The sequence below is a fragment of the Canis lupus genome, chromosome X (genome assembly GCF_003254725.2).
Source record: "Canis lupus dingo isolate Sandy chromosome X, ASM325472v2, whole genome shotgun sequence".
Taxonomy (NCBI): Eukaryota; Metazoa; Chordata; class Mammalia; order Carnivora; family Canidae; genus Canis; species Canis lupus.
The window spans coordinates 94,281,522-94,302,425 of NC_064281.1; the positions used below are offsets into that span (position 1 = coordinate 94,281,522).

General features: G+C 37.0%; 1 pseudogene; it reads right to left on the minus strand.

Moving 5' to 3' along the window:
• Window positions 1-18,021: 18,021 nt before the first annotated feature.
• Window positions 18,022-18,816, minus strand: LOC118353718 (glyceraldehyde-3-phosphate dehydrogenase-like; annotated as a pseudogene).
• Window positions 18,817-20,904: the final 2,088 nt, after the last annotated feature.

A 20,904-nucleotide genomic window follows, 5' to 3' on the forward strand; every position in this document is an offset into this window, starting at 1 on the left:
GAGTGCCCAAGATCAGGTTGGAATATATGTGGTATGCCTCTAGTCAAATATAGCCTAGTCCTTAAGAAAGTAGACTCTGAAATCACAGAGCCTAGATTCAGAGCCTGATCTCTCCATTTACTGTGTGACTTAAACATGTTACCTAAGCTCCCTGGGCCTCATTTTCTATAACTTTAAGATGAGATAATTTTTGAAAAGTTTTTGTTCACTACCTAACACACAGCACTCAACATTTTAATGATTATTATTTCCTCTTTCCTTTTCTGAACTGTTTCCAAAATGAAACTGAGAGTGTGCAGAAGAGTGAAAAGGGAGCAATTTTGGAATCAGAAAAATCTCAGTTTAAATACCAATTCAAAAACTTAGAAGCTGTGGGAGTCCAAATAGGTTACATACATTAGCTTAGTTAATCTTACTGAACATAAGTTTTCTTCTCTAAAATGGGGATAATTTCATAAATACAATATTAATATTAATATTAATATTAATAGTTGTGAAAGTTTTTTTATTTATTTGAGAGAGAGAGAGAGAGCATGAATGGGAGGGGGAAAGGCAGAGTAAGAGTGTGAAAACTACTCCCCACTAAGCAGGAAGCCCATTGCGGGGCTCCATCCCAAGACCCTGAGATCATGACCTGAGTTGAAGGCAGATGCTCAACCGACTGAGCCACCTAGACACCCTATGAAGATTTAACCTTATTAAATGTTAGTTCTTTCCCCACCACTTATCTCAAAATAGTTTAAACAGTAAAATATATTTTGTCTCCATCTTCTGAGTTTTCCATACTATCCTGAGTATATTGTAATGCCCTCTTGTCACTGTGGATTCCTACTATGGTGTCCTACCTTAATTCCTCCTACAGTATTCTGGGTTTCAAAACTCTGGAGATCCTGGAATCTAAAGGGTCAGAATCCAAGGTTGTTGACACATTCTCATCTTGGAATGAAATAGTAGACTATGGACATAGAAGGTAATCATTGTAAATGAACAGAGCTATAAAATATGTCCACTATGACTCAAGACTGAAGCTATATCTTCCTTAGAGGTTCTAATGGGGAGTGTAAAGTCATATATCCCTAAGACTCAGCACAGGGGACATTCTCCTTTTCCAAGCATGTACAACTGCTGGCATGATATTCTTCAAGATTTTCCCAATACTCTATCACACTTTTTCTTTTATTAGTTTGGAGTATCACCTGATAAGGAATTATTTTCCTTGGTAACACCTGCCTGGGTACTTCTAGGCTCTGCATTTCTGAACACATAATCTAGTAAGAATCAGTGTTTCTATAGATGCTCCTCAGACCTTACCTGTAAGATCCTAAAGAGCTTTCATCAAAAAGCTTTCTTTGTTTCAACAAAGAAAGATAAACTGAATTGTACTGAAAGAATTTAAGGGCATGAGTCTTGAGCTCTCCATTTGTATTAAGTGACTTGAGTTGTGCTCGTATTTTGTAAATATTGCAAAACCCTCCGTGTTTGCATGGCAAATATACAGAATATTCAATTAACCAAAACAGTCCGGTACTGCTGGACTGCTGGAAGACCAAGAATAGGCTGAATTAGATTGTTCTACTGTAACAATCTGTTACTAAATAACATTGGACTTGATAGCAACCTGCTGTTACACTATATACTAAATAGAAGAATGCCTTCCCTGGAACAGAAGGTGGACCTCTTTTACATGTGCTATTAAAAGGATATATTTACTCAGTGGCTTTTAATATCTCTGTGGGTAAATTAAGGTTTTTTTTTTTTTTTTTTTTTTTTTTTTTTTAATTTATTTTTTTATTGGTGTTCAATTTACTAACATACAGAATAACACCCAGTGCCCGTCACCCATTCACTCCCACCCCCCGCCCTCCTCCCCTTCTACCACCCCTAGTTCGTTTCCCAGAGTTAGCAGTCTTTATGTTCTGTCTCCCTTTCTGATATTTCCCACAAATTAAGGTTTTTAAATAATGTTCTACTGAAGCTTCCCTTATAAAGGAAGCTTGCTACATAAGTATATACACAGGCATCTGTTGTGTTTTGAGCCATATCTAAAATCTGATCCCTCCACACATTATCTGATCCATTACATTCCACCTCTCCAATTTAACTCACCATGGCTACCCAACAAAGAATCTAGATTTCATTAAGGTTCACTGACACCAACATGTAGTGGTTATTACTATTTTTACTCATTATTCTTTCTGCCTACAGTGTCTTTTCATTTCATTTTCCCTGTGTAGCCAAATCTTAGCAATCTTTGAAAACCCATTTCAAGACACCTCCTTCAGGAAGCTGTCCTTGACGTCTATAGCCTTCACACATATTACCTCCGTATGGCACATGCTTTTTTTACTACCCTTCTTGTCTGATTGATTCCCATGTCTTGGCATGCATTTTTCTACGTTGGGAGGCCTTCTTTGCCATGCTGGACAACATCAGTTTTTATTTTTGTTTTCCATTCTTACAGACATTTGTGGATTCTCTGGCTATCATTTTATTGTTAAATACTAGTTTAATTTCATTGTGGTCAGTAAATATATTCAGTATGATTTTAATCATTTAAAATTTGTTGAGACTTGCTTTATGACTCAGCATATGGTCTGTTTTGATAAATGTTCATGTGCACTTGGAAATAATGTGTATACTCAGTTTTTTTTAGTTCAGTGTTCTATAAATGTCAATTCAGTCACTTTTTGTTAATTATTGTAGCAGACGCTGTCAGTACCTCACACATATTCTTGGGACACTATCATGTGTTCTGACCAGCAACTTTCAACTCTGTGACTGAGGGCTTTTTCCAAAATGGTGGAAGGTCATGCTACCCGTGTGCACATTGTAGGCCAAGTGTGCTAAAGATTTATACCTCTCAAAAGTACCTCTTAACTGATTATTCTTGGTGGTAGGTGTATAAATATTCCAGCTCTGTTACCCCTTGGTTGCAATAATACTGAGGAATTTTTTAAAGGACTGTATATATGTATGTTAGAAATTGAGAGAGTACAAATGAGGGGAGAGGGACAAGCAGACTCTGTCCTCACTGCACGTGAAGCCAGGTGCAGTGCTCAGTCTCACAACCCTGAGATCATGGCCTGCACTGAAATCAAGAGTGGGACATTTAACCAATTGAACCACCCAGGTGCCCTGGAGTTGTTTTTAAATTGTGTCTCAGAAATGACTCATAAGAACTAGCCCCATTGCCCACTGGAGTATGTGGCAGTAGCCAGCTTTTCCTTCCTTCAACAATTCCCCAGTCTACCAGCAGTGTTTCCTGGACCTCCCAAATCCGTTACTAGCATTTCAATCCTTATCTCTAGATCTGCTTTCAGGAAAGCCCTAAACTAAGACAATTTGTTTTTATCTTCTGTATCCTCACTAATATTTTTGTCTGGTTGGTGTGTCATTTAGTGATCTGATTATGGGTTTATACATTTTTTCCCTTTTGTCAATGTATGTTTTATACATTATTAAACTATATTATTGGTTATATACAGATTTAGAATGATTCTTTCCAGTTGAAGTCACATTTTGTCATCATAGAATTTGCCTGTTTGCCTCCTCTCCTCTCCATCTTCTTCCCTTAAAGTCTCTGATATTAATATAGCTACATTAGCTTCCTTTGGGGTAGCTGTATCCATGATGTATCTTTTGTAGTCTTTACTTTCAAGTTTTATATTTCCTTATATTTAAGATGTATCTTTGGTAAGCACATGTGTTTGGGTTTTATTTTCATTGTTACTCTGGTAATATTTGTCTTTTATTTGGAGTCTTTAGTCATTTTTATTTAATGTCATTACTGATGTATGGGGTTTATATCTACCAGTTTACCATGTACTTTCTTTTGGGCCTATATTGGCTATGTTCCTCTCTTTCTCCTGCCTCGGATGCTTTTGAATTAAGTGGGTTTTTTTAAATTATTATTTCCTTTATTAATCTGTTAGTAATTAATCATTTCATATTATTTACTGGTCACCCTAGAGATTACAACATGCATCCTTGTCTCATTAGACTGTAATATGAATTAATGTTTTTATGTTATTACTTCCCAAACTTATAAGTACCTTTTAATACTTTACCTCTATTCATTTTCCTCTTATATTTTGTGACACTGTTGCCAAGAATTTTGACTTTATGCATATTTAAAGCTACATAATATAGCATTACTAATACTTTAAAGTGTCAATAAACATTTAAATTTACCTTTTTATGGGACACCTGGGTGGCTCAGCGGTTGAGCATCTCTCCTTTGGCTCAGGGCATGACCCCGGTCCAGGGATTGGGTCCTGCATCAGGCTCCCTACAAGAAGACTGCTTATGTGTCCGCCTCTCTCTCTGTGTCTCATGAATAAATAAATAAAATCTTTTTAAAAAATTACCTTTTTGGAATTGTCCTTCTTTCCTGCATCTCTATACTTCTTTCTACCATAGGTCATTTCTCTCCCATAAATATTTCCTTTTAGTGCATATTTGCTAGTAATTAATATCTTTTAAAATTACTGTTTCCATTTTCTCTGGGTAAGTACACACTAGTGGGATTATTGGATCACATGGTATTTATAATATTAATTTTTATTTTTTAATTTAAATTTAATTTGCCAACATAGAGTGTAACATCTGGTACTCATCCCATCAAATGCCATCCTTAATCCCCGTCACCCAGTTACCCCACCTCCCCCACCCACCTGCATTCTGCAACCCTCTGTTTGTTTCCCAGTGTTAGGTTTGTTTCCCTCTCTAATTTTTCCCTACTCAGTTTCCCTCCTTTCCCTTTTATTCCTTTCACTATTTCTTACATTCCCCGTATGTGTGAAAACATATGATGATTATCCTCCTCCAATTGACTTATTTCACTCAGCATAATACCTTCCAGGTCCATCCATGTCAAAACAAATGATGGGTATTTATCCTTTTGAAGACTGAGTAGTATTCAATTGAATATGTATACCACATCTTCTTTATCCATTCATCTCTCAAAGTACATCATGGATCTTTCCAGTTTGACTGTTGTGGATATTGCTGCAATGAACATTGGGGTGCAGGAGTACCAGCATTTCACTGCATCTGTTTCTTTGGGGTAAAAACCCGTAGTGTAATTGCTGGGTGATGGAGTAGCTTTATTTTTAACTTCTTGAGGAACCTCCACACTGTTTTCCAGAGTGACTGTACCATTTTGCATTCTCACCAACAGTGCAAGAGGGTTCCCCTTTCTCCAAATCCTTGCCAACATTTGTTGTTTCCTGTCTTGTTCATTTTAGCCATTCTCACCAGTGTAAAGTGGTATCTCATCGTGGTTTTGATTTGTATTTCCCTGATGGCAAGTGGTGTGGAAGCATTTTTTCATGTGCTTGTTGGCCATGTGTAAGTTTTCTTTGGAAAAATGTCTGTTCATGTCTTCTGACCATTTCATGACTGGATTGTTTGTTTTTTGGGTGTTGAGTTTGATAAGTTCTTTATAGATCTTGGATACTAGCCCTTTATCTGATAGGTCATTTGCAAATATCTTCTCCCATTCTGTAGGTTGTCTTTTAATTTTGTTGACTCTTTCTTTTGCTGTACAGAAGCTTTTTATCTTGATGAAGTCCCAATAATTCATTTTTGCTTTTGTCTCCCTTGCCTTCATGGATGTATTTTGCAAGAAGTTGTTGTGGCCAAGTTCAAAAAGGGTGTTGCCTGTGTTCTCCTCTAGGCTTTGATGGATTCTTATCTCACATTTAGATCTTTCATCTATTTTGAGTTTATCTTTGTGTATGGTGTAAGAGAATGGTCCAGTTTCATTCTTCTGCACGTGGCTGTCCAATTTTGCCAACACCATTTACTGAAGAGACTGTCTTTTTTTCCAGTGGATACTCTTTCCTGCTTTGTGGAAGATTAGTTGACCATAGAGTTGAGGGGCCATTCCTGGGTTCTCCATTCTGTTCCATTGATCAATGTGTCTGTTTTTGTTCTAATATCATACTGTTATGATGATCATAGCTTTGTAATACAGCTTGAAGTTAGCCATTGTGATGCCCCCATCTTTGGCTTTCTTTTTCAACATTCCTTTGGCTATTTGGGGTCTTCTCTGGTTCCATACAAATCTTAAGATTATTTGTTCCAATTCTGTGAGGAAAGTCCATGGTATTCTGATAGGGGTTGCATTGATGTGTAAATTACTCTGGGTAACATAGACATTTTCATAATATTTATTCTTCCAATCCATAAGCATGGAATGTTTTTCCATCTCTTCAATCTTTCTCAATTTCTTTCTTAAGTGTTCTGTAGTTCTTAGAGTATAGATCCTTTACCTCCTTCGTTAGGTTTATTCCTAGGTATCTTATGCTTTTGAGTGAAATTATAAATGGAATTGATTACTTAATTTCTCTTTCTTAGTTGTCATTGTTAGTGTACAGAAATGTCACTGATGTCCGTGTATTGATTTTGTATCCTGCCACATTGCTGAATTACTGTATTAGTTCTAGCAATCTTGGGGTGGAGTCTTTTGGATTTTCTATATACAATATCATGTCATCTGTGAAGAGGGAGAGTTTGACTACTTCTTTGCCAATTTAAATGCCTTTTATTTATTTTTGTTGTCTGATGGCTGAGGCTAGGACTTCTAGTATTATGTTGAATAATAGCAGTGAGAGTGGACATTCCTATCCCATTCCTGACCTTTGGTAAAAGGCTCTCAGATTTTCCCCATTGAGAATGATATTCACTGTGGGCTTTTCCTAAATGACTTTTATGATACTGAAAAATGTTCCCTCTATCCCTGCACGTTAAGAGTTTTGATCGGGAATGGATATTGTATTTTGTCAAATGCTTTCTCTATATCTATTAAGAGGATCATATGGTTCTTATTCTTTCTCTTATTGATGTGATCTGTTATGTTGATCTGTGAATGTTGAACCACTCTTCCATTCCAGGGATAAATCCCACTTGGTCGTGGTGAATAATCCTCTTAATATACTGTTGTATTGAATTGGCTAGTAACTTAATGAGAATTTTTGCATCCATGTTCATCAGGAATATTGGTCTATAATTCTCTTTTATGGTGGGATCTTCGTCTGGTTTTGGGATCAAGGTAATGCTGGCCTCATATAACAAGTGTGGAAGTATTCCCTCCCTTTCAATCCTTTGAAACAGCTTTCGTAGAATAGGTATTATTTCTTCTTTAAACATTTGATATAATTCTACTGGGTAGCCATCTGGCCTGGACTTTTGTGTCTTGGGAGGTTTTTGATGACTGCTTCAATTTCCTCACTGGTTATTGGCCTGTACAGGTTTTCTATTTCTTCCTGTTCCAGTTTCAGTATTTTGTAGCTTTCCAGAAATACATCCATTTCTTCAGATTGCCTAATTTGTTGGCATATAGTTGCTCATAATACACTTTTAAAATCATTTCTATTTCCTTGGTATTGGTTGTGATCTCTCCTCTTTCTTTTTTTTTTTTTTTGATCTCTCCTCTTTCATTCATGATTTTGTTGTTGTTGTTGTTGAAGATTTTGTTTATTTATTCATGAGAGACATAGAGAGAGAGGCAGAGACATAGGCAGAGGGAGAAGCAGGCTCCCTGCGGGGAACTTGAAGTGCGACTTGATCTCGGAACTCCAGGATCATGACGTGAGTGAAAGGCAGACGCTCAACCACTGAGCCACCCAGGCGCCCTCACTCCTAATTTAGTTAATTTGAGTTTTTTCTCTTTTCTTTTTAATAAGGCTGGTTAGGGGTTTATCTATCTTATTAATTCTTTCAGAGAACCAGCTCCTGGTTTTGTTGATCTGTTCTGCAGTTCTTCTTGTCTCTATTTCACTGAGTTGTGCTCTAATCTTTATTATCTCTCTTCTGCTTGATTTAGGCTTTATTTGCTCTTCTTTCTCAAATTCCTTTAGGTGGGAGGTTAGCTTGTGTATTTCAGTTTTTTCCAAATTTTTGAGGGAGGCTTGTATTGTGAAGTATTTCCCTCTTAGGACCACTTTTGCTGTATCTCAAATGTTTTGAACAGTTGTTTTTTTCATTTTTATTAGTTTCCATGAGTCTTTTTAATTCTTCTCTAATTTCCTGTTTTTTCCCATTCATCTTTTAGTAGGATGCCGTTTAACCTCCATGTGTTTGAGTTCATTCCAAATTTCTTCTTGTGATTGAGTTGGAGAACCATTTACCATTCAAATGGTCCTCAAAAGAAAGCAGGGGTAGCCATCCTTATATCAGATAAACTAAAATTTACCCCGAAGACTGTAGTGAGAGATGAAGAAGGACACTATATCATACTTAAAGCATCGATCCAACAAGAGGACTTAACAATCCTCAATATATATGCCCCGAATGTGGGAGCTGCCAAATATATCAATCAATTAATAACCACAGTGAAGAAATACTTAGATAATAATACACTTATACTTGGTGACTTCAATCTAGCACTTTCTATACTCAATAGGTCTTATATGGAACATGTAATTCTAACTGTCCTATAAGTTGACTATTCCTATAGGACATCCTGCTGTTTAGAGCATTAGCCCAAAGGCCTGGAGCCACTGTATACCTACTAGCCAACAATTAAAATAAGTTGCTAATTACCTAGGAAGAATTTACAACTACTAATATTACAACTACTAATATTATAAGAATTACAACTACTAATATTATAAAATGTATCATAAAAGTAGTATATGTCATAACTAATCAAAGATTAAGATATTATTTTATTTTCATGTAGTAGTTCTAAGCAAGATGGTTTCCCTGAGGATTTGACTGATTATTATAGCCTCATTAGACCAGTGCTGTACCAGCTAGCCCTTTTCATATATGCTCTTTATAATTCCATTATGAGAATTGGAAGGGGAAAATTTAACATATAGTAGGTAATCCCTGTGTCATAATTCCTTTATTCAACATATATGTATTAAGTACCCCTTATAACCCAGGTTTTTGTGGAGGTGGTTTGGCTACAAACATATGACTCAGTATTCACGGTATTTAAATATATATATTTAAATATTTGTATATTTAAATACCATATATTTAAGTATTTATATATTTAAATGTCATGAAAATTGTATTTGTATATATAAATATATATACAATTTATATGTATTTATTTATATATATTTATTTATATTATATATATATATATATATATATATATATATATATATATATATATCAGCCATAGAAACAGATTCATGGAGTTTAGGTGGAGTAGAAAAAAATGTGAGGCCAAAATTAGTTTGATTATCTGGCAGAAATCATTTAGGTCAAGAAACAGAAAGTAACTAAGGAATGAGACTGAAGTTGATTAGGCAAGAAGGATGACAGGATATTAGCAATAGAAGGAAATTTTGGTATGTAGATGGTATTTGGAGCTTTGGTTTTTAAGAGATGGAATAGATCCTGATAATCATTTTTGTATCCAACAAATGATGACTGGAATGAGTGTCTTATATGGATAGGTTGTGATTTTAAAGACTCAAGAAAGTCTGAAGCCATGAATTTGGATGCATGAACAATGCAAATATTGAGGTTCTACAGTCCTAAGCTGAATTGTGTGGCAGTGGTTATTACACAGGTAGTAAAGAACAGATGAGGATATCCTAGCAGGTAGACTAGGACACACAGGGACAAGAGCACTTACAGGAAGGTGAATGAGTAATTGTTTGGAAGTGGCAATGTTGGCAGTGGACTTTCAGAAGATAGCAATTAATTTCTATCATATTCTTACTATAGAATATCTCATTTAAGATCATGGTCAAAAAAGCACAAGAAATGAACAGACCATAATTTTCCTCTTAGGTCTGTCATCAACTACTGTGGTAATTGAGGTGACCATATAATTTATAATCAAAACTGGAGAACTTTGGGGAGTGAAAAAAGATGCTGTTTAAAATTATATCAAAACAGAAAATGGAAGTTCAGACTGGCTATGGCAGAAAGATATATATTGTTATCATATGGACAATTCGTATTGCTTCACCTGTAAAATGTAGATAGCATCCACCTTAATTGATTGATTGCTTGATTTAATTAATTAATGAGATTCCACTTTGCCAAAGTACCAAATCCCTTAGTGAGTACTCAACAAATTGGAATGCTTTATACCATTTTGGTCCAGGAACTGCAAGTTCATTGAAGTCAGAGGTGGCATCTATTTTTTTCCTTGTAGCTCCAGAATAATTAACAATAATTAATAATTAATAACTGTAACCTGTACTGTCTTTGTAACTTTATTCATAGTAGACTGTAATGTACTCTTATGCCTTGATTATTTTAAAGATAACACTTATTGTTAATATAGATAAGGAAATAGGAGTGGGAACATTTTATAAATTAGCAAACATAAGTAGACGGTTAAGAAACCAAGGTTTTGGGAATGACATTTAGGTTTGTATTAGTGCCTCAGGATCTGGAGTTCACCCAGTTCTTTTTCATTCAATCTTGTGAAGGGCTGTTCTGCCCTGTGGGTACTAAAATGGATTGATCCCAGACAGATGGAAGTATTTTGGGCATGACTCTGATTCCCATTTTGCCCATTCCTGGTGCTACTTAACCCAAATACAATCAGTCAAGGACAAGCTTGAAGTTTCTCTCTTGGATGATACAGAAATTTGGTGCAGGCAAACTTAGGGTTAATGCTTGTCACTGTTCTTGTCTGGATACTTGGCATTTCAGTCACTCTGGTGACTTAAACACTTTTCTTGAGGCACAGAAGAATAGGCATATTTTTCGTCATCCTTTTGGTAAACATGTAAGAATTAATTTAATGCTTGAATTACTTTACCATCCTCAGTGACTGTTTCTCATTCTTTTCTAAAATGGTCTTTCTTCATCCATGGCTGATCTTTTATCCGAGGCTGCTTCAAAAATGACTTGACAGCTTACATCACTTGTTACACTAACCTCAGATTAATTTTGGTTTCTCCTCTTCCATATGGTTCCCCTTATTTTGCTATTTTAAAATTCTTCTATTACTTTTTTGATAATGAATGTAACATTTTCAAACTTCTATGGTTGTTTTCCTTATATCAAAATATTTTATGATCCTAAAGAATCACGGACTTTAAAAACAGAATTGGAAGGGACCCTAAAGGCTATATCATCCAAACCCTTTCTTGTACTTCAAAAATTTGAATCCTCTCTGCAGCAATTCTGATACATCTTTATACTGAATTCTTTGCATTATTTGAGAGTTTTCATCAAAGTCTACTTCTTGATCTATCCCATTTCATCTTTAAGCTGGTATGACTGTAAATAGTTTTTTCTTATTTTAAACCAAAATTTGTAGTGTTACTTATTGATCTTTGTAACTTCCTTGGGCTACATAAAAGAAAATGATGGCAGTCTTTAAGTATACTCAGAAGAATTTATCATGCCTTCTCCAAAACCTTCTCTAGGATAAATGTGCTAAAACCCTTTAGCATTTCTTCCTAAAACATGGTTTCAAGTTCTCCCTATGGTGACCAACTTGTTTTGGTTTGATTTTCGTTTTAGTACTAAACGTCCTGCATTCTTAATCTCCAGCAAATGGGCCATTGGTCACTTTAGTTTTCTCACTGTCTTGGTCATTGCTGTGAACACACTCTTAGTGTAGTGCTACTCTTTTCAAATGCAATACCCAGAAGCAGACACAATACAACTCACCATGGAAAAAAATTCAGTATTATCTGCGACATTTGTACAATGGATTGCCAAAAGAACCTTATTATTTTTTTTAGTCCAAGTCTAATGGTACTTGCTGATTTGTAAATTATCTTTCTTAAGTAAACCAGAGTATAAGATAGCTACTAAAATCTATCTAGGTGGGGTGCCTGAGTGACTCAGTCAGTAAAGTGTCTGACTCTTGCTTTTGGCTCAGGTCGTGATCTCAATATTGTGAGATTGAGCCCTTCATTGGGCTCTGTGCTGGGCATAGGTCTTGCTTAAGATTCTCTCTCTCCATCTCCCTATGCCGCTCCTCCTGCTGACACACTCCCTCTCTAAAAAATAAACAAAATGAAATAAAATCTATCTAGGCAACAGAATTTATATTTATTCCAGCCATTTTTTATTGACGAACAATTCACATATACTATTGAATTAGTTTCAGGTGTACAACATAGTGATTTGATATTTATATGCATTATGAAATGGTCACCACAATAAGTGTAGTTACCATTTGTCACCATACAAAGTTGTTACAATATTATTGACTATATTCCCTAAGCTGTGGTGTACATCCTCAAGCCATTTTTACTAAGCTTCTTGCATTGGTCAAGGTATCTTTGGATCCAGAGAAGCAGCTGGAAACCCTGGAGCCTTGGTGCTTAGTTGAGTCTGAATAGTAGTACAGGAGATACCACGGAGGGCTCCCTGGATTCTGCTGGTACCAGTTTATATTGCTATACCTTCACACACTTTTAAAAAATCCTACATCACTGGGAAAGATCAAACTAAGGTGTTTACCAAAATACTGGCTATTTTTAGATTGATAGTTCTTGCTGCTAGCTAGGGTTTACTTTGACTGAACTTCCTCATTTCTGTCTTCTGGATCAAGCTTAGCCTTTTCTTTAATGATTTCTTTTTAGCATTGTAGGTAGCATATTTAGGGAAAACCCTGAATACTAATTTTCAACTTACTGCCATATTAGTTATTTGTGATATATTGAATTGGAAATTAAAAACCATTTATCATCTGTATTCCCATGTTCATAGCAGTATTATTCACAAATAGTTAAGTTATAGAAACAACTTAAGTGTCCTTTGACACATCAATTTATAAAGAAACTGAGCCTGGAGAACATTATGGTAAGCAACATAAGCCAGACAAAGAAAGAGCAATACTATGTTGTACCACTTATATGTAGTATCTCTTTTAAAAAGAAAAAATAATCAAACTCATTTAAAAAAATAGTAGAAAATAGGGAGGTTGGTAAAAGGGTACAGACTTTCAGTTACAATATGAATAAGATCTGAGGACCTAATGTATAAGATTGTGAGTATAGTTATAATATTGTATTATATAATAATTAAAATTTGCTAAGGCAGTAATTCAAATGTTCCTAAATTTTAAAAAAATGGGTAAATATGTGAGGTGATGGATGTCGATGTGTTAATGAACTCAATGGGCAAGAATCCCTTCACAATGTATACATAGATCAAATAATTGCATTGCACACTTTAAAAATCTCAGTTTTAGAGGTGCCTTGAGTGACTCAGTTGAGCATCTGACTCTTGATTACAGCTCAGGTCATGTTCCCATGGTTGTGAAATCAAGCCCTGCATTGGGCTCCATGCTCAGCAGGGAGTCTGCTTGAGATTCTCTCCTTCTTCCTCTGCCCTTCCCCTTGTTCACATTCTTTCTCTCTCTCTCTCAAATAAATAAATCTTAAAAAAAAACAAAACCTCTCAGTTTTGTCAGTTATACTCCAATAAAGGTAGAAAAACTTAAGCTCCTTTGTAGACCAAGGTCTAAAGCAAAGATTACAAACTGGCAACCTATGGGTCAGATCCAGCTTGCACTTATGGATATTGGTGTGTGTGTATGTGTTTCTGTGTGTGTGTGTGTGCAAATTCAGATAGTAATGGTCTTCTCAGCATTTTGTTTTATTTTTAATTGAATTAGTTTCCAATAATTAAAAAGCTGGAGATTTCACATAAGAATCTGGATTTTCATGTTCTTTAAAACAAATCTGGCAACACTTTGACCTTACTTATGATAATGGTCTTCTGGAATTTCAAGAGTGGCTGCTTTTTTTATATGGTACTTTACAACTCATCACAGTCCCTAGCACAGCCAATTGTTTTCTATCACCACTGGCTTTATTAATTATACCACCTTCCTGACTTCCAAAAGCATTGGATACTGGAAATCCAGCTAAGTCCTCATCTCTTTGAATATTACTCTTTTTTCCATATGTTCCATTTCAAAAACTATGTGGGTTATTTTTAGCCATTCTTAGCAAAACCTTTTTTAAGGCATAGCGATTTCTTTTCCTGGAGATGTCTATCATCCTACTGGGATAAAGTATGTTAACACATTTGAGACAATTATATAACAAGTGTTTTAAATTGAATTAATGGCCCCAATTTTTCATGTCTCCCTGTGTCAATATCATCTGGCAGTGCCTTCGCATATTGACTCTTTGTATGACCATGAAACTTATTTTGGCCAATGAAACATTAGAAAATTTGATGCAATCAGTGGTTTGAAAAAGTACATGATATTTCCACTTCTCTTTTTTTCTTGGCCTTCATCATGATAAAACTCCCCAGCCAGCCTACCGGGTAAGGTGAGGCACATGGCCCAGTCATGGCTATTACCCTGGTTGACAGCCAACCAACATTCAAACCTGTGAGTAAGCTCAACTAAGACCAGAAGAATGACCCAGATAAGTCCATTCTAAATCATTAACTCACAGACTTGTATATCAAATAAATGCTTAGTCAATTAAATCCCTGAGTTGGAGTTGTTTTGTTATGTGGCATTATTATCATGGTAGATAACAAATACAGAAATTTGTTCTTAGAAACAAAGTATTATAATAAAAATCTGAAATATGTGTCATTGGTTTTGTGAAAGGCAGTAGGGAGAGGCTGGGAAAGAGAAGAGGCTGGAAGAATAGTGAGGAATCTGTGATAGCAGCCTAAATAAGTGGCAAACTATGTTATCTAGTGGTGAAGCATTTTTGTAAAATATGGTATATGGTAGCTTAGAATATAGAAAATATACCAAATTAACATTTATACTTTAGTAAAGATATTTCCAAGCAGAATGTCGAAAATGTCACCTGGCTTTTACTAGCTGCATATGATAAGGTGCAAGTAGAAAAAGACGCATTAAAGAACTGGATGGTTTGTAAGTAAAATTTAGAGAATACCAGAACTCAATGTACTAGAAAATATTTTTTTCTTCTCTTTACTCTCTTGGGCTAATAAAATATCAAATCCAATGAACTTCCAAAAACATGTGGTCTTAGTGCTAAAGACCAAAAGAGGTTTGTCAGACTCTGTTAAGACTTTTGAATGAAAAAAACAAACAAAAAAAGACTTTTGAATGAATGAAGGTGTTACTAAGTAGACCCTCTCAACTAGACAAAAGTATTTCTAGAAAGTCTAAGAGCACTGTCTTACAGCACCCTAAGAATTCCAAAGAAACACTGATAAAATCTAGAGAAATAGAGACTTACTTCAAAAGGAGTTATGGTTGTGGCTTTTGCCAATGGAGTGGACTTAAACTGTATTTTTATGAAGCTCAGAAAGTTTTAAGGGAATTGTATGGGCAAAAATACTACCATCCTGGATTAAAGGAGAATGCAATTGTATAAAACTCAGAAAAGCAGTGGGCCTTTAATATTTTATGAGCAAAAAGCTATCTAAAAAGTTGCTCAGAAAACATATTTTTAAATACCCTCTTCAAAAGTGACCAAGCATAATGGAAAAAGAATATTTTGAATAAAGTTAAGACCATGGAGAACAATGGACTGGTGTTCCATTCTTAGGAAGCATAATGGAATATAGTTAAGAATCACTCCCTACCCTTACATTGTAGGACCTGGCCACATTTGTCCAGTGAAAATTGTTATACACATATACCAGGGCTAGGGACTTCCCTCAGGATTCCCTTTCTGAAAGAGTGTTTTTGTAATTTCCAGTTCCTCTGTAATTATTGAATGTTGGGTATTTGAGTGGCCAATAAATTGTCATTTGAGTTCACTGGGCTTTGAATCCTCATCTGAGGAGCCATATCAGCACCTGATTATAAATCACAAGATAATGGATTCTGGACCTGATGGCATGATTAAATGAGACTTTTGAGATCTTTTGAGGAAAGCATCTTTTGTGTGTAGGAAGGATGTGAATAATTGTGACCAGAGTAGAATATGATATATGGATTGCAATAGTGGCCATATGTATCAAGCCTCTCTATATCATTCTTCTTTGTAGATTGAGGTTTGCCTTGTGACTTGCTTTGGCTAAGCTAGTTGGAGAGTAGGAAACCGAATGCAAGCAAAGGCTTTAAAAAGTGCTTGCCTGATTCCATCAAAATCCTAGAGGAGAACACAGACAACACCCTTTTTGAACTCGGCCACAGTATCTTCTTGCAAGATACATCCACGAAGGCAAAAGAAACAAAAGCAAAAATGAACAATTGGGACTTCATCAAGATAAGAAGCTTTTGCACAGCAAAGGATACAGTCAACAAAACTAAAAGACAACCTACAGAATGGGCGAAGATATTTGCAAATGACATATCAGATAAAGGGCTAGTTTCCAAGATCTATAAAGAACTTATTAAACTCAACACCAAAGAAACAAACAATCTAATCACGAAATGGGCAAAAGACATGAAGAGAAATCTCACAGAGGAAGACATAGACATGGCCAACATGCACATGAGAAAATGCTCCACATCACTGGCCATCAGGGAATTACAAATCAAAACCACAATGAGATGCCACCTCACACCAGTGAGAATGGGGAAAATTAACAAGGCAGGAAACCACAAATGTTGGAGAGGATGCAGAGAAAAGGGAACCCTCTTACACTGTTGATGGGAATGTGAACTGGTGCAGCCACTCTGGAAAACTGTGTGGAGGTTCCTCAAAGAGTTAAAAATAGACCTGCCCTACGACACAGCAATTGCACTGCTGGGATTTACCCCAAAGATTCAGATGCAATGAAACGCCGGGACACCTGCATCCCGATGTTTATAGCAGCAATGTCCACAATAGCCAAACTGTGGAAGGAGCCTCGGTGTCCATCGAAAGATGAATGGATAAAGAAGATGTGGTTTATGTATACAATGGAGTATTACTCAGCCATTAGAAATGACAGGTACCCACCATTTGCTTCAACGTGGATGGAACTGGAGAGTATTATGCTGAGTGAAATAAGTCAATCGGAGAAGGACAAACATTATATGGTCTCATTCATTTGGGGAATATAAATGATAGTGGAAGGGAATAGAAGGGAAGGAAGAAGAAATGTGTGGGAAATATCAGAAAGGGAGACAGAACATAAAGACTCCTAACTCTGGGAAACAAACTAGGGGTGGTGGAAGGGGAGGAGGGCGAAGGGTGGGGGTGAATGGATGATGGGCACTGAGGGGGACACTTGACGGGATGAGCACTGGGTGTTATTCTGTATGTTGGCAAATTGAACAACAATAAAAAATAAATTTATTATTTAAAAAAAGTGCTTGCCTAAATCTTCCTCTTCTCTTGCTACTTACTCTCCCTTAAACATGAGAACATGCATAGTATAGATTTCTGCTGCATGTTATCTTGGTACTTCTATCACCCAACTGTCAACCACCAAACACTAGACATATGAATAGACCCCTTTAAAAACAGAGGAGTCCTCTATCTGAGTTCAGATTAAACTGCTAAACCACAGACTCCTGACTTAAGTAAAGGCTTATTATCTTAAAGTCCCTGAGTTTGGGGGTGGTTTGTTATACTGCATTATCATAGCAATGTTACAAACCAGTTACTGTATAATCAAGAGAAAGACGGAGCAAAAGAAAAATCTGTATTTTTTGGCATTTGATGCCCATAGATAATGAAGAAGCCTCCTTTTTCTGAGCTTCTATATCTTATATCAGTATATTTCAATAATTCAGCTATTCGCAAATATCACAAACTATGGCTTGGATTTTATTACAATAATTTTTTTTGGCTGGGTACAGTATACTTTATTGATGGTACATGACAAGGTAGGGCTCTCCAAGCCCCTCCCCTTCCTCAGGGGATTTGGGATATAAATTGGAGGTTAGGAGATTCTCGGTGTGTTGGGGGATTAAGTTTGGACAGGGAATCCCCAGCAGCTGAGGGCCTCTCTCTTCCTCTTGTTCTTGCTGGGGCTGGTGGTCCAGGAGGCTCTTACTCCTTGGAGGCCATGTGGACCATGAGGTCCACCACCAGTTGCTGTAGCCAAATTCATTGTCATACCAGGAAATGAGCTTGACGGAGTTGTCATTGAGGCCAATGCCAGCCCCAGTGTCGAAGGTGGAAGAGTGGGTGTCACACTGTTAAAGTTGCAGGAGACAACCTGGTCCTCAGTGTAGCTCAGGATGCCCTCCTATGCCTGCTTCACCACCTTCTTGATGTCGTTATATTTGGCAGCTTTCTCCAGGTGGCAGGTCAGATTCACAGCTGACATGTTGGGGGTGGGGACATGGAAGGCCATGAAGTGAGCTTCATGCCATTCAGCTCAGGGATGACTTTGCCCACAGCTTTGGTGGCACCAGTGGAAGCAGGGATGATGTTCTGGGCAGCTCCTCGGCCGTCACACCACAGCTTCCCAGAGGGGTTGTCCACGGTCTTCTGGGTGGCAGTGATGGCATGGATAGTGGTCATGAGGCCTTCTACAATGCTGAAGTGGTCATGGATGACTTTAGCCAGAGGAGTCAAGCAGTTGGTGGTGCAGGAGGCATTGCTGACAATCTTGAGGGAGTTGTCATACTTCTCGTGGTTCACACCCATCACAAACATGGGGGCATCAGCAGAAGGAGCAGAAATGATGACCCTCTTGGTGCTGCCCTTCAAGTGAGCCCCAGCCTTCTCCATGGTGGTGAAGACCCCAGTGGACTCCACAACATACTCAGCACTAGCATCACCCCATTTGATATTGGCGGGGTCTTGCTCCTGGAAGATGGAAATGGACTTCCCATTGATGACAAGCTTCCCATTCTCAGCCTTGACCATGCTGTGGAATTTGCCATGGGTAGAATCATACTGTAACCTGTACACCATGTAGTTGAGGTCAATGAAGCGGTCATTGACGGCAACAATACCCACTTTGCCAGGGCTAAAAAGCAGCCCTTGTGACCAGGCGCCCAATATGCCTAAATTCGTTCACTCCGACCTTCACCATCATGTCTCGGGGATGTGGCTGGCACCGCACCGGAAGATGTGGCTGTTTGTCGAACGGGGAGGAGCAGAGAGCCAGATTTTATTACAATAATTGATTGATTCAGCTCATTTGGCAAAAATTAAATTTGACCTAACCAAAGGCAGGATTTCATTATTCTGCCTTTCTTCTAGTAATTCTGGAAAGGGTTTTATAAAATAAATATTATTTATGACATAAGCTGCTTCAGTAAAGGAAATGGGGAAAATAACATCAGCACCAAAATGCCTCCAGTGTCTAAACCACCAAAGTAGGCGTTAAAACTCTTTGGAATACAGAGACTTGGGTTCTAGCTGTAAAATCACCTTCCTGAGCTTCCGTTTTCCCATCTATTAAATGGCAATGGTGCTATATAACTTGAAGGGCTGTCCTAAAAATAAGAAGCAATATGTATAAAGTACTTGACATATAGCAGGTGCAAATCAATTATTAATATCTTCTCAGAATTCTATAACTTTGCACCATTTTCTCTTGAAACCCTGAAAGCAAAAGATGTCTGTGGATAAAATATAGCATATACAAAATGTCAGAAAAAACTGCTTTCCGCACCATATAAATGCAGAGCTCAGCTTACTTTAAGGATCTATCACATTTCTACCTGTTTCAGGAGTTAAACTCCATTCCTGAATGGGACTCAAATGCATTAGGATGATGGAAAGAGCAGACACTTTGAGTTCAAATCCCATGTTGGCCATCTTGTTAATTGGGTCGCCATGGACAAATTACCTTATCGTCTCTGAGCCGCAGTGTCTACACTTATATAGGCTTCTGTGAATATTAATTGAGGTAATCAATGTAAAGTACTAGCAGGAAGTAGGAAGTAATACAGGATAGCTAACAATGACAATACTTATTCTTTTTCATCCTATAATAATATTATCACAGTATTATGGTTTGAGTGATATTTTCAGTTTTGTTGTTGTTGTTATATTAGCTGTGGTCAAGCCTGCATTCTTTTATGGCTTTCTGAGAATTGGAGCTCCTACTGGGGAATTTTCAAGCTTTCAAAAATCTTTCTATCTTCTGAATGCTAGGTCCTGTGAATGTTTCCGAAGGCAAAATGGCATTTCAGGAGCTATGATAAGTGTACTTCCAAAATAGAATACACACCAGGCAGTTTCCTAGGACAGAACAATATCCTGGTGAGAGCAGCTGGGTTAGTTAGGGGAACAAATGGTCAAATGCAACTCCTGAGGATGTTCTATAAGGCTGAGGGCAATAGCAACCTCATGAGCTTTGTTCTTTGATACTTTTTTAGTTTCCCAAAGTGCTTGGCCCCTTTCTACTGAATGTGGAAGCTTTATGCTTAAGTGAGGACAATTCCCTTCCAAGATGATTAGTAACACGTTATGATCATTTAGCATCAATGACCACTTCCACTGTTTGGAAAGAGTCTACAGAAATTTCGAAGATGTCCCAGAGAAGAGAAATACTCTCACAATTAATTCCTCTGTGTGTGTGTTTTTAATTTATTAAATACTTTATTTTTTGTGAACTCCCTGTGCTTTCTTTTTTCTGCCAGCTTTATATCCCCATGTTTCCCAGCAGAAGGATATTCATTAAAAAGACTGTTATCATCTATTATCAGCCTGTATTGAATCATCCTAGTCATCTGCCCAGAGTCTTTCTACTCCTTATTGGTTGGGACAAGTAGCCAGAAGTTGAGAAAAAGGTTTTACTTTCAATTGGCTCTACCCTGGAACTGGGTGCATAGCAAATAACTGAGGAGAGGAATTGCTGCATTGGGAACCTGAAATTGGTCCTTTCTATATGCATATGCATGAGAGCTTTGCTTCAGGTGTTGGTCTCTGCTCCCTAAACCATAACCTAGGTCTCTAAAACACACCATGCCTGTGTTTTAATATTTTGTAACCACCTTTCCCAGTCTAGAGTGAGACACATATAAATGCGAATTCATAGAGCATGTATTATTAAAAATATTATATATTTTCCTTTTATGTGAAAAAGGAGTTACATGCCTATCTTGTCCTCTAAAACCATAGCATCTCCAATTTGTCCACACTATTATATAATGGCCCTAAGTAAATACAC